This window comes from Lutra lutra, chromosome 2 (genome assembly GCF_902655055.1).
Source record: "Lutra lutra chromosome 2, mLutLut1.2, whole genome shotgun sequence".
NCBI lineage: Eukaryota > Metazoa > Chordata > Mammalia > Carnivora > Mustelidae > Lutra > Lutra lutra.
In genome coordinates, this window is record NC_062279.1 from 66,106,584 (window position 1) to 66,119,139 (window position 12,556).

General features: G+C 45.6%; 1 protein-coding gene and 1 pseudogene across 1 annotated transcript in view; one reads left to right on the forward strand and one right to left on the reverse strand.

Moving 5' to 3' along the window:
• Positions 1–2,161, reverse strand: part of IQCM (IQ motif containing M) — a 486,594-nt gene extending 484,433 nt beyond the window's left edge. The window contains exon 1 of the mRNA XM_047717608.1: positions 2,040–2,161. The gene's annotated coding sequence lies outside the window, so the exon portion shown is untranslated. The remainder of the gene's footprint in view (positions 1–2,039) is intronic.
• Positions 2,162–6,001: 3,840 nt separating this feature from the next.
• Positions 6,002–12,556, forward strand: part of LOC125094071 (tigger transposable element-derived protein 1-like) — a 28,108-nt pseudogene continuing 21,553 nt past the window's right edge.

The window sequence follows — 12,556 nt, forward strand, 5'->3', positions numbered from 1 at the left end:
AGTGTATTGGAATGAGTAATGAAATCCAAATAAAATAATACTGGCATACTTACAAAACAATAACCTTATTGTGACCTACTAATAGAATGTATTTTATAGCAAAACCTCTGACGCCCCAGCTCTGCCTATGAGATACGTAATTTAAACTCTGTACATTTTTATTTCCTTATCTGTAAAATAGAATTTTAAAAGTACTTACATCATAGAGTTATTGTGAGTATTGAATGAGTCCACATGTTAATGTGTTTGCCCAGTGCCTGACACAGAGCATCCAGTTGATACACATTAACTATTATTCAGAAAAATGATATAGACATTACTCAAAGATCTAGATCAGGGATTGACTACAGCCTGACTCACAAGCCAAGTCCATTTGGCCACCTGTTTTTGTCAACAGTTTTTTTGGAACACAGCCATGCCCCATTCATTTATATATTGTCTAGGATTGCTTTCACCCTATAACAGCAAAGCTGAGTCCTTGTGGCAGAGATCATATGGCCTGCCAAACCTAAAATATTTATTCTTTAGACCTTACTGTGTCTAAGGATCTGTTACCCTGAAAAAAATCACAATGAACATGCTGATAAACATCAAAAAGATGCACACAAGTCCCCTCTGTTTACACATGCCCAAAGCATTTTGGAGTTCTACTACAGGGTTTTGATTTGAAAGGGGAAGCAGGGATGAAACTGGTGAGGGAGAGAGAACAAGGACATCCTACAGATGAAGGCAAAAAGGTTTTCTTCTTCCAATACTGGATTCTTGAGATTGAAAAACACAGTCGTGGCTGTCGTCTCTTTAAGGATTTAAAATTAGACCATTTGGGGGCGCCCAGGTGGCTCAGTTGGTTAAGCACCTACCTTCTGCTCAGATCATGATCCCAGAGTCCTGGGATGGAGCCCTGCATTGGGCTCCCTGCTCCACGGAGAGTCTGCTTCTCCCTCTCCCTCTGCCTGCGTGAGTGCTCTCTCTTTACCTATCAAATAAATAAATAAAATATCTTAAATAAATAAATAAATAAAATGAGACCATTTTGAAACTGTTCTTTAGAAACTACAAAGAGTTGAGTTTAAGAGCACAAACACTAGAGCTAGGTTTCTTGGGTTCAAATTATGGTTCTACCGTTAACTAGCTGTGTGACTTTGGGAAATTAATTAATCTCTCTGTGGTAAAGATTAAATAAATTACTAAAAGCACCTCCTACTTAACATCCATAGTCCATTCCTAAAATTGAATATTGTATTGCACAAATGCTCACCAGATTGCATTATTTTTAAATGAGAAAATCCCTATGCCCCACCTCACACACCCCACACATTATATACACCTGCACAACCACTGTGTCCTGACTGCACAATAACCAGTTATATACAACACTAACCCTTCCTCTGCATGTGCCAGTCTTAGGATTTTCGGCACAATGCTGTCACCTTCCTAAAAAGAAACTAAAGCAGTAAAACTGCTTTATAATTTATAATTATATACTTATATATTTATATAATATATATAATTATATACATAATTTTTATAATTATCAAAGTATCATTTTAGAATTTAGATGTTCAAAACATCTTTCTGATCACTAAACATCATTAACAATTTGTTTTTTAAAAAGTTGGCTTTGCATGAAGTAACATCTTTTCCATTTAATTGCTTTCCTCAATTGCTCTGCTATTTCACTATTTTTTTCAGTACTCTCTCATTGCACAGTTTTAGGCAAAACACGGCCTCAATACTAAAGGCACTCTGGAAAATTTGTTCGGGACCAGAATCCAGTGACAGGATCACACTGTGCACTAGGCGGTGGGGCCCCTCCTCCAACCTGCAGCATACTAGATGCCCAACATTTTGGCTGTGCAAGACATCTGCTCAAAATTCTGATTTTCTATCACTTTGGATTAACTCCCGACTTTTTCAGCACATCTTTTTGTTTAAAGTGTGAGTTTTGTAAATATAAATACAATTTTTCCCATATAAACATGGCCTGAAAAGTGTACCACTCTACCAAGTATTAAAAAAGAAACCCTATGACGCCAAACCACTCCACACTCCAACCCTTGCCCAAACCCTCCTGTAACCGCGGTGTGCTCACGCAGGAGTCCTGATGCTCAGCTAACGAGCGCCTTGGGGCTCCTGGGATTTGGACGCCTTCAGCTTCCTGTGACGAAGCCTGGACCGCAACACGGCCCTCTTCCCGTCGTGCCCTCCGTCCCTCCCCCCACCGCAGACCTCCACTCCAGCGGCTGTCTCCCCCCGGTGGTGTGGCGGTGTGGTGGCACGTCCCAGAGCTCACTCAAGCCAACACACCCAGGCTGTCTGGAGGCCTTGACAGAGCTCCCGCCGACACAGGACAGTGCCCTCAGGGCATAAATGAGTGCATCTCCAGGAAAAGAGGCGTCCCCAAGCGTTTGAAAAGGGACACAGCTGCACCTAAAAACCGTGATCATTGCCAAGCCCCGGATGTAGCCTTAGTCTATAAGGGAAAGCTGTGTTTCAAGGTGGCCAACCAATCCAGCAGGGGAATCCCAGTCCCGGCACGAGCGCCATTCCGGGTTTTCCCTCCTGCCCCACCTACTGGAGGAGCAATAGTGCCACAGATAAGGAAGTAACAGGGCCATGGATAAGGAAGTGAAAGTGCATAAAATACTCCCTTTGTTTGTGCTTGGGGATCTGACCTTAGGTGATGACTCTCCTCTGAGCCCGCTGGCGGTAAATAAACCTCTGATCCTCCAAGGTCTCCGAGTGCGCTTGGTTCTTCCATCAGGATCCAGCCCAGGTTCCATAACATTTGGTTCCCTGACCGGGAAACCCAACCGTGCTGACCCATTGTTGCCAGCGGTTTGAGGGCAGCGGGTATGGTGGTGATACAACAAGGGGTCCTAATGGAGAAGGCGTGACCTGCCTAATCTTCGGCAGTCTCCCACTCAGTAGCCTCAACCGCCCCACCCTGCTGTTCCCACCAGATTCAAAGGAGATTTGGCAGGTGAGGACCTGGTCCGGGCATCGGATTTCGGTAAAGCCTGGGGTGCCAGGACCCAGTCAGGCCCACCCGTGAGGGTGGAAGGGGAGACCAGTCACCTCCCAGAGACCTCTTGGAGGTCTCACAGGTAAGGATGGGGGGGGGTGAATTCCTCAGGTCAAGAACACCGCCCTCAAAAAGGGGGGACAGGAAGGAATTTGTGAAAGGAATTCCATAGTCAGGGCCTCCCAGCGGGGGAGGAACTGCAATAACTTCGGTGCGAATGAGTGAATGGCTGGCCTCTTTGTGTTTGTGGCTCCACGGTCTTGAGACAACGGAGTCCGAGGGGGCCCCAACCTGGTTCTGTGGTGACTTCATAGGGTCTGTGGCGAGCCCTTCTGGGTGCCAGTCCGGGTTTATATGGACTCCATATGGCTAAGAGCACCCAAGTCTCCTCTGGGAGGGCAGACAGGCAGACATCTTATTGGTCTCTCCTTTGAACAGGCACCCACATTTTGTCTGTCCCTGCGCCACTGCATACGGGAACATCACTATGGGAGCAGGGCAGAGTAAACCTATGGTCCTCAGGACTATGATCCAAAATTTCAAGACAGGGTTTTCAGAAGACTAAGGAGTTAAGATGCATCCCAGCAAATTGAAAACACCATGTGAGTTAAAATGGCCCACCTTTAATGTTGGATGGCCTTCGGAAGGGACACTGGATGTCCCAACAGTTCATCAGGTGTGGCAAGTTGTAACAGGAAAGCCAGGACACGGTGACCAGTTTGCATACACTGACTCCTGGCTAGGAATTTCCCAGACCCTTCTCCCTGGGCACAATTTGCTTGCAATAGCCAGAGTCTTAATTGCCTCATCCAAGCAGCCCAAAAAAAAGACCAATAGAAACTCCAGCCTCCACAGATCCTAGCCAGAGATCCCAAGGATAAACCAATCCTGCCCCTTCCGTACACATCCCTAAGGCCATCTACACCTGGCCTCCCAGTTCCAGACACTCCACCACCATCAGTCTCCCCGGCACCCAGGCCCAGAGGATCCACTTTCTCTGGGACCAGCAGCCAGGCTGCAGCCCAGACCAGGCCAAGCACCCTCCAAATGCTGGTGCTTAAAACTGAGATGCTAGTGTTTGAAACTGAAACTTGAGATTCGAGAAACTGAGAGGCACGATAAAGATGGGTCAGTCCAATCCAGCCATTCCATGATGTATTATCCGCCTTTCTCCACCACTGACCCCCTCAACTGGACACAACACCCCATCCTACCCCATCCTACCCCATCTGAGAAACCACAGGCTATAGTAGACCTCATAAAATCCCTCTCCCAGACTCATCAGGCAACCTTGGAAGATTGCCAATAGTTACTCTGCACCCTATTTAATACAGAGAAAAGGAGAGGGACCTCATAGGCCTTGCAGAAGTAGACTCAGACTGAGGGGGAATGGGCTTTCTTCTCCTTGGCCCCTATGAGCCCACAGTCAGAACAAAAGTAGGGGGCTAACCAGTGACTTTTATGGTTGATACTGGGGCTGAGCACTCTGTTGTCACCTCCCCAGTGTTCCCTTTCAACAAAAGGACTGTGACCATCCTTGGGGCCACCAGGACATGGGCAAAACAACAACACTTTCCCAGGCTCATCAGTGTAAACTTGGGGGCCACAAGGTCCAACATGAATTCCTTTATATACCTGATTGCCCCATCCCCCTCCTGAGCCAAGACATACTGTCTAAGCTTGGGGCGCAAATAATCTTTGAGCCCACTGGGCCCACCAGCCTCCGAACGAACCCAGGGCAAGAGTAGATGGGGTCTCTGGTACTAGCAATTACCATGCTGAGGGAAGAAGAATGGAGTCTTCTGCATCCAGACCCAGCCAAGCAGCCTGCCGGGGTTCAGGCTTGCCTTCCCCTCAGTATGGGCTGAAGGCAACCCACCTGGACTAACCCAGAATCGGGCCCCTATCATTGTTGAACTGATCCCAGGAATCCACCCCAAGAGGTAAGGGCAATACGCCCTTCCACAAAAAGCTAAGATGGCATCCAAGAACATCTGGCGAAAACTTAAAAAAGAAAGTAGGTACCCTAGTCGAATGCCAGTCAGCCTAGAATACCCAACTCTGCCAGTTAAGAAGCCAAGAGGGGGGATATCGACCAGTCTAAGACCTGCGGGCCATCAACAAGGTGACCATCTCCCTGTTCCCAATGGTCCCAAATCCATACACCCTCCTCAGCCAAATCCCAGGGTTAGCCAGATGGTTCACTTGCCTAGATTTAAAGGATGCCTTCTTCTGCCTCCACTTAGCTCCTCAGAGCCAGCCACTGTTTGCCTTTGAAAGGACTGAACCTGATACAGGGCACCAGATGCAACTGACTTGGACATGCCTCCTGCAGGGGTTTAAAAATTCACTAACCCTTTTCGGGGAAGCACTGGCTGCAGACCTCACCAGGTTCCCAAGAAAGGCCGCATGATGCACCCTTCTCCAGTATGTGGATGAGCTCCTCCTCGCCAGTGACACACGAGAAGACTGCACAAAAAGCACAAAGGCCATCCTACAGCTCCTGTTAGACTCAGGATATTGATTCTCATGGAGGAAGACATAAATCTGCCAACAACAGGTTGGATACCTCATTTCCTCCTCACCTAAGGGAAGAGAGAACTAGGGCCAGAGAGAAAAAAGTCATCATCTCCTTGCCACAGGCCCAGGAGAAAAAAAAGTGGCCTACGAGAATTCCTGGGGGCTGAAGGGTTCTACCACATCTGGATCCCTGGGTTCTCACCAATAGCAAGATGCCTATATGATCTCCTAGGGGGACCAGATCAAAACCCCCCTGTCTGGACTGAGAAAGCAGAAGCCACCTTCACTGAGATAAAGACTGCCTTAGGGTGGGGTCCAGCCCTGGGCCTACCAAATATAGAAAAACCCTTCAATCTCTTTGTATATGAAAAAAGAAAGATAGCACTAGGGGTACTCACCCAGACTGTTGGGCCCTGGCAATGGTCAGTTGCATATCTGTCAAAGAAACTAGACCCCATGGCAGCAGGAAGGCCACCGTGCCTCAAGGTGCTAGCAGCTACAGGGGGAGATAAATTCACCCTGGGGCAAGAAATGAACGTCAAGGTCCCACATGCAGTGGTGACCCTCATGAACACACAGGGGCACCACTTCCTTTCCAGCTCTCGGTTAGCACAATACTAAGGGCTCCTCTGCAAAAATGCATGGGTCACCCTTGAAACAGTAAGGACATTAAACCCAGCAACTTTCTCCCCATGGAAGAGGGGGAACCAGACCATGACTGCTCCGAAGTAACTGATGAAGTCTATGCAAGCCATCCAGATCTACAGGATCAAGCCATAAAGAGTCCAGAGCTCACACTGTTCAGGGATGGGAGCAGTTACCCAACAAGGGGGTGCCCAGGAATCGGGTTATGCAGTGACCACAACCACTGAAGTCCTAGAGGCTGAGGCATTACCAGCTGAATGGTCAGCACAATGGGCTGAACTATATGTCTTAGTCTGAGTCCTCACCCTCAGTGAAGGCAAGTCAGTCTACGGTTACATTGACTCTCGGTACACCTTTGCTACTGTGCATATACATGGGGCCATCTGCAAAGAGAGGGGCCTCCTAACCGCCATAGGAAAAGCTGTCAAAAACAAGGAAGAGATACTGAAACTCCTCTAAGCCATTTAGCTTCTAAGTAGCAGTTCTGCACTGCAAGAGACACCAGAAAGGAGATGACCCCACAGCACAGGGAAATTGTCTGGAAGATGAGGCTGCCAAGACCACAGCCAGTAAGGACATGGACAGAACCCCTTCCCTCACCATGGCCCTGACACCCCCAGAGGAAGTCCCTCCACCCAGTTACACTGACAAAGCAAGAAAATGGGCCATGGTGGAGGGGGCCATGCTGACTGAAAAGGGATGGTGGGTGATGCCAGTAGGATGCATCTTCATTCTAACAGCAACAGGAGGGCATCTAGTCAATGAATACCACCAACTCACTCATCTAAAAAAAAAACTGCATTAGAGGCCCTCCTCAAAAAGTACTACTACATCAGGCAGCTATAGGCACTATGCCAAGCAACCAGTGAGCAATGCATAACATGTGCTAAAAATAATGCTTGGCCTGCACCACAGCCCCTGCTAGGTGTCCAGAGGATGGGAGTAACCCCTTTCAAAGATCTAGAAATAGACTTCACACATGTGGAGCCAAGCAGGGTGTTCAGATATCTCGTAGTAATTGTATGTATATACTCTGGATGGGTTGAAGCCTTCCCAACCAGAACAGAGTGAAGCCAGGAAGTAGCCAAGGCTCTCTTGTGGAGGATCGTGCCCCGGTTTGGCCTGCCATTAACAATCCATAGTGAAAATGGGCCCGCATTTGTATCAGACATTGTACAGGTCTTGACCAAGTTTCTCAACATCACCTGGAAACTCCACACTGCCTACTACCCCCAAAGCTCAGGGAAAGTAGGGCAGATGAACCATACTCTCAAGGGAACCTTAGCAAAATTTTGTCAGGAAACTAACCTCCCATGGCCAGATCTGCTACTCCTGGCCCTCTTGTGTGCCTGTTGCGCACCTGAGATGCTAGGTTTCTCCCCTTTTGATTTAGTGTATGGATGGCCTCCACCGTGCCTGGGGAGTGCCTCCAGGAAGCTTACATCAGATTGGGGATAAAGAAATGGAAAGAGGGGTGCCTGGGTGGCTCAGTGGGTTAAGCTGCTGCCTTCGGCTCAGGTCATGATCCCAGGTCCTGGGTTCGAGCCCCACATTGGGCTTTCTGCTCAGCAGGAAGCCTGCTTCCTCCTCTCTCTCTCTGCCTGCCTCTCTGCCTACTTGTGATTTCTCTCTGTCAAATAAATAAATAAAATCTTTAAAAAAAAAAAAAAAGAAATAGAAAGACAACTTTAGGCCCTGGGGGCCATCCTAAATAAATTACAAAAGTATACCAATGAGAGGGCCCCAATCTCCTTAGGATCCCAGGTACACTCCTTCCAGGCAGGAGACTCAGTCTGGGTCAAAAAGTGGAAAAGGTACCCCTCAAACCACAGTGGACAGTGGACTGTTGTTCTAACCACCCCTACTGCCCTTAAGCCCTCTGGTTTCACCCCAGAGGGTGGGTCCACAACTCCAGAGAGAACAAAGCCCATCACTTGGACAAGTAGCTTCACCAGTGGAAAGTCCAGCCAAACCCTGCAGACCCATTCCAGCTTCACCTTCGATGAGACCCCACCAACTAAAGGACACCTGCTTGCTGTCGTCCCTAGCTCTTATCAGCGTGATATCCCTCATCCTAGGAATCTGACTCTACAATGTTGCCCCTTCTGACTGGACTTTCCTGAGACTTGCCATTATTGTCGTTTATTGGGTGACTCTAGGGTATATTACTACACTTACTTGTCCACAGATTTTATCTGCTGTCAGGCTAACCATGATGGCTCCCTCTAAGGTCATGGACCCCACTTTTACTGGCCCTCTGTTATCTACTCCTAAGCGCATTTCACTATGGTTTTCCTGACTCCAGTCAGTCCTGGTCTTCTGCTACCCGGTGTGTTGCTCCTCCTCATTTGGTCCTTGTATTCTTAATGCCCTTACTAGGTTTATCATGGCTCAAATTGCCAAGCTCAGACTCCAGTCACTCCTTACTCATTACTGCCCCTTGGAAAATAAAGATGATGCTCTCTAAACTAGATGTTTAAAGGGGCATCAAAGAGGGGAATGATTAAGGGAAAGCTGGGTTCCAAAATGGCCAGCCAATCCAGCAGGGGAAATCCCAGTCCCGGCAGTAGGACCATTCCGGGTTTTCCCTCCTGCCCCACCTGCTGGAGGAGCAACAGTGCCACAGATAAGGAAGTAACAGCGACATGGATAAGGAAGTGAAAGTGCATAAAACACCCCCTTTGTTTGTGCTTGGGTTCAGAATTTGGGAGATGACTCTTCTCTGAGCCCTCCGGCATTAAATAAACCTCTGATCCTCCAAGGTCTCCAAGTGCCACTTGGTTTTTCTGTCAGGATCCAGTCCAGGTTCAGTAACAAATCTACAGAGATTATAGACAGAGATGGTCACCAACTTTCAAAGTAGACTGATTAGATCCAAAGGTTTCATAGGCCTGTGGCCTCTTACTCTGTGGCCCAGGACCACTAGAAAATGGATGCCAAGAATCTAGGTAACCCACTGGAAATAGAAACCACAGAGCTGTATGTCCTCGCCATGTCAGAGCTCCAGTTCTGGGTTCCCTCTTTTGGCTACACACTGGAGGGCAGCTTCCTGGCGCTGTCTCCCTGAGGCATGACTGGAATTGCTACCCACTGGCCACCTTTTAGGAAGAGATGACCAGAGAAGCTGCTGCAGGAACATTCTGGTGCCTTCCAGCTCTGTGATGTTTTGTTCTCTACCTATGGTCAGAAAGAAAGCCAACTCAAAGTAGATTAGTAAATGCTTTATTCCATGTCTTACTAAGGACCATAGCCCAGGAGACAGTCTTTCAGACTGCTTTCAAGACACGCTCCAAAACTTGTTCACTACAAGGGATTATAGATAGAAAAAGTAGACCGGATATGTACTTGCAAGCAGTTGTCTAGATACTTGTGCTTCACAAGGTATAATTTGTTACCACTGTAAAAATTAAGGTTTTCTGCAGGAGAACAAATCAAAGGAGAGTTCGTCCAACCCCACACCCCCTTAGCAATAAAAGAAAAAACAAAACAACACAAAACAAAAAAAACCACCAGTAAAAACACACTGAGCTTTTGCAGTGGACAAGGACAGGCCATTAAAAGGTATGGCACCACCTGGGGGAAGTGGGAACTAGTGCTCAAAAAGTCATAACTCACAGATGGCTTTCAAGTGAGGGTTTTAAAGGGCAAAATTGGGGGCAGGGTCTCCTAAGAAGGTGGACAGTTAATTAGAGGTCCACAAAGTCATGTTAACAGATATTAGTTGTTTCTGGTGCTGCTCATCTTGTCCCACAGAGGTCTGTTCCATCTCAGAAGACTTGGAATCTGAAAACTATATTTGTCCTTATAGAAGAGATTTCATTAGGTGCATCTGGTGCCTGTGTGTTCAGGATCCTGCTGACTAGCTGCCTGGACATGTTCAAACTAACTACTCATACCTGTGTAAGCTAATGGGATTGCATTTCTTTATGTTCCTTTGGATGATAAGCAAGCATTCGTACCTCCTGAGCCTGGTTCTACCTGTTCCCTGGACAGTCAGTTGAGCCTGGGGATAATATGACCTCAAGTGTTCATTCTTTCATCTGAACTAATAAGATAGGTTTCATTAGGTCATCTTTTTTTAAAATTAAAATTCAATTAATCAACATATGGTATATTACTAGTTTCAGAGGCAGAGTTCATTGATTCATCAGTTGCACACAGCACCCGGTGCTCATTACATCAGATGCCCTCCTTCATGCCCCTCACCTAGTTATCCCATCCCTTTACCCACCTCCCTGCTGGCAACCCTCAGTTTGTTTCCTATACTAAAGAGTCTCTTATGGTTTGTGTTCCTCTGTTTCCCTCATTTTTCCCTCCCTTCTCCTATGATCTTCTGTTTTATTTCTTAAATTCCACATATGAGTGATACCATGTGATAACTGTCTTTCTTTTGCATAGCATAATACCCACATCATTGCAGATGCTAAGATTTCACTTTTTTTGATGAATGAGTAATATTCCATTGTATATATACACCATATCATCTTTATCCATTTATCTCTCGAAGGACATCTGGGCTTTTTCCATAGTTTGGCTATTGTGCACGTTGCTGCTATGAACATTTCATTAGATCTTCTTAATACATTATGTTCCTATCATATCAGATTTTTTAAAATATCACTTAGATGTCTCTGCTTTACTGGTTTTTGTTCTTCCCATTTTTTATTTCTCTTTGAGGTCACTTCATACAATCACTGTATGGAGGCTGACATCAGTCACCTGCTGCAGTTTTAGTGGACATGCTTCAGTGACCAACTCCTCAGTGATTGGTGAGTTGAGAGAACAGACACCTTTTCTCATTGCTCTGTATACCCCAAGTTCCAGTTTTTCAGAGCATATTCTCAGTACCCCTTCACACATCCCACCTGCTACCCATAAACATCAACACATCTGCTATAGCCTTACTCCACAATAACAAGTTACATATAGCACTAACCCTTCATATGTGTGTGTCAGTCTCCAGCAAGGCCATCAGCACAGTACTTTCTCCTAAGAAATAACCCAACAGGGGTCTGGGGGGCTCAATGGGTTAAAGCCTCTGCTTTTGGCTCAGGTCATGATCTCAAGGTCTTGGGATGGAGCACCATATTGGGCTCTCTGCTCAGGAAAGAGCCTGCTCCCCACCCCCGCCCCCGCCTGCCTCTCTGACTACTTGTGATCTCTGTCTGTCAAATAAATAAATAAAATCTTAAAAAAAAAAAGAAAAAGAAATAATCTAACAGTTTTGTTTATTAAGTGGTTAGGTCTGAATGACTTAATAGGCACTTATATACTAAGGACTTAGTAGCCTCTGAAAAAATAATGAAGATTAATTGAAAGAAAATATTATTTCATTCTTAAATTACAACAATTGCTAATGGGATGTGTGAGCCTTTTGGGCACACAAGAGCCTCAAACCTTAGAATCGGGTTGTACATCACACCTTTCTTTCCTGTTCCAGATTGATTTTTACGTGGTAATTTTTTTTTTCCCAAAGGAAGCACCAAAAACCCAGTGTTGTACAGATATGACATCACTGGCAGGAATATAGCACTAAGATTGAAACTGTGAGCTAATTCAAGCTAAAAATCAAAAATTTCTGATAGATGATAAATATCACTGTGTTTCCTTGGATATTTTAAGTGCCGCGCAATGACTCTCTGAGTTCCTTCTAGTGCTTCAGTGTATGTCAGCACACAGTTTGAGAACCATGGGTTTAAATTCTGTGTAATGAAGCATAATATCATGGCACTGTGAACCAATTTATGGAGCAGGAGAGTATGTGTGCATAAGAGTGTGTGCGGTTGCATTTATGTTTGCATCTCTGGGCACCATGTGATTCCAGGAGCAATTCTTGCAACCTTATAGTAAGTTGACCTCTCAAACTAAAATGTCCATCATGCCACTATGATGCATACATGTTTTAGATCTAAGATTTTTTATGCCTCCAAGCAGGCACATTTTCTAGGTCCCAGGTTTCATTTTCTAACTCTCTCAGTATAGTTAAGGAGAAGAATATCAAGGAAAGATATTATTAATTACTAGACACAAATTACTCCTTGCATATACCTAGAATGTGGGATTGTTTTGTCATTTGTGCCAATCAATCTGAATTATCAAATTAAAACAATGTTATCATGTCAAAAGCTGATTTTAGAATTCTATTAAAGTTTATTTTGAAAAGAACCATGAAAGTAGAATAAATATATGAACATATTTACTAATTCTGAGTTATTTACATCCCAGCTGTATATACAATTATGTAAATTTGCATATCTTATGTATAAAAAGGAAAGATCAAATTTCTTTTAAGCAGTACTTCAGAGGACAACATGCAGTAGTTCTTCATGCTGTGATCATTCAAATGCTCAAAAAAAATACATTATT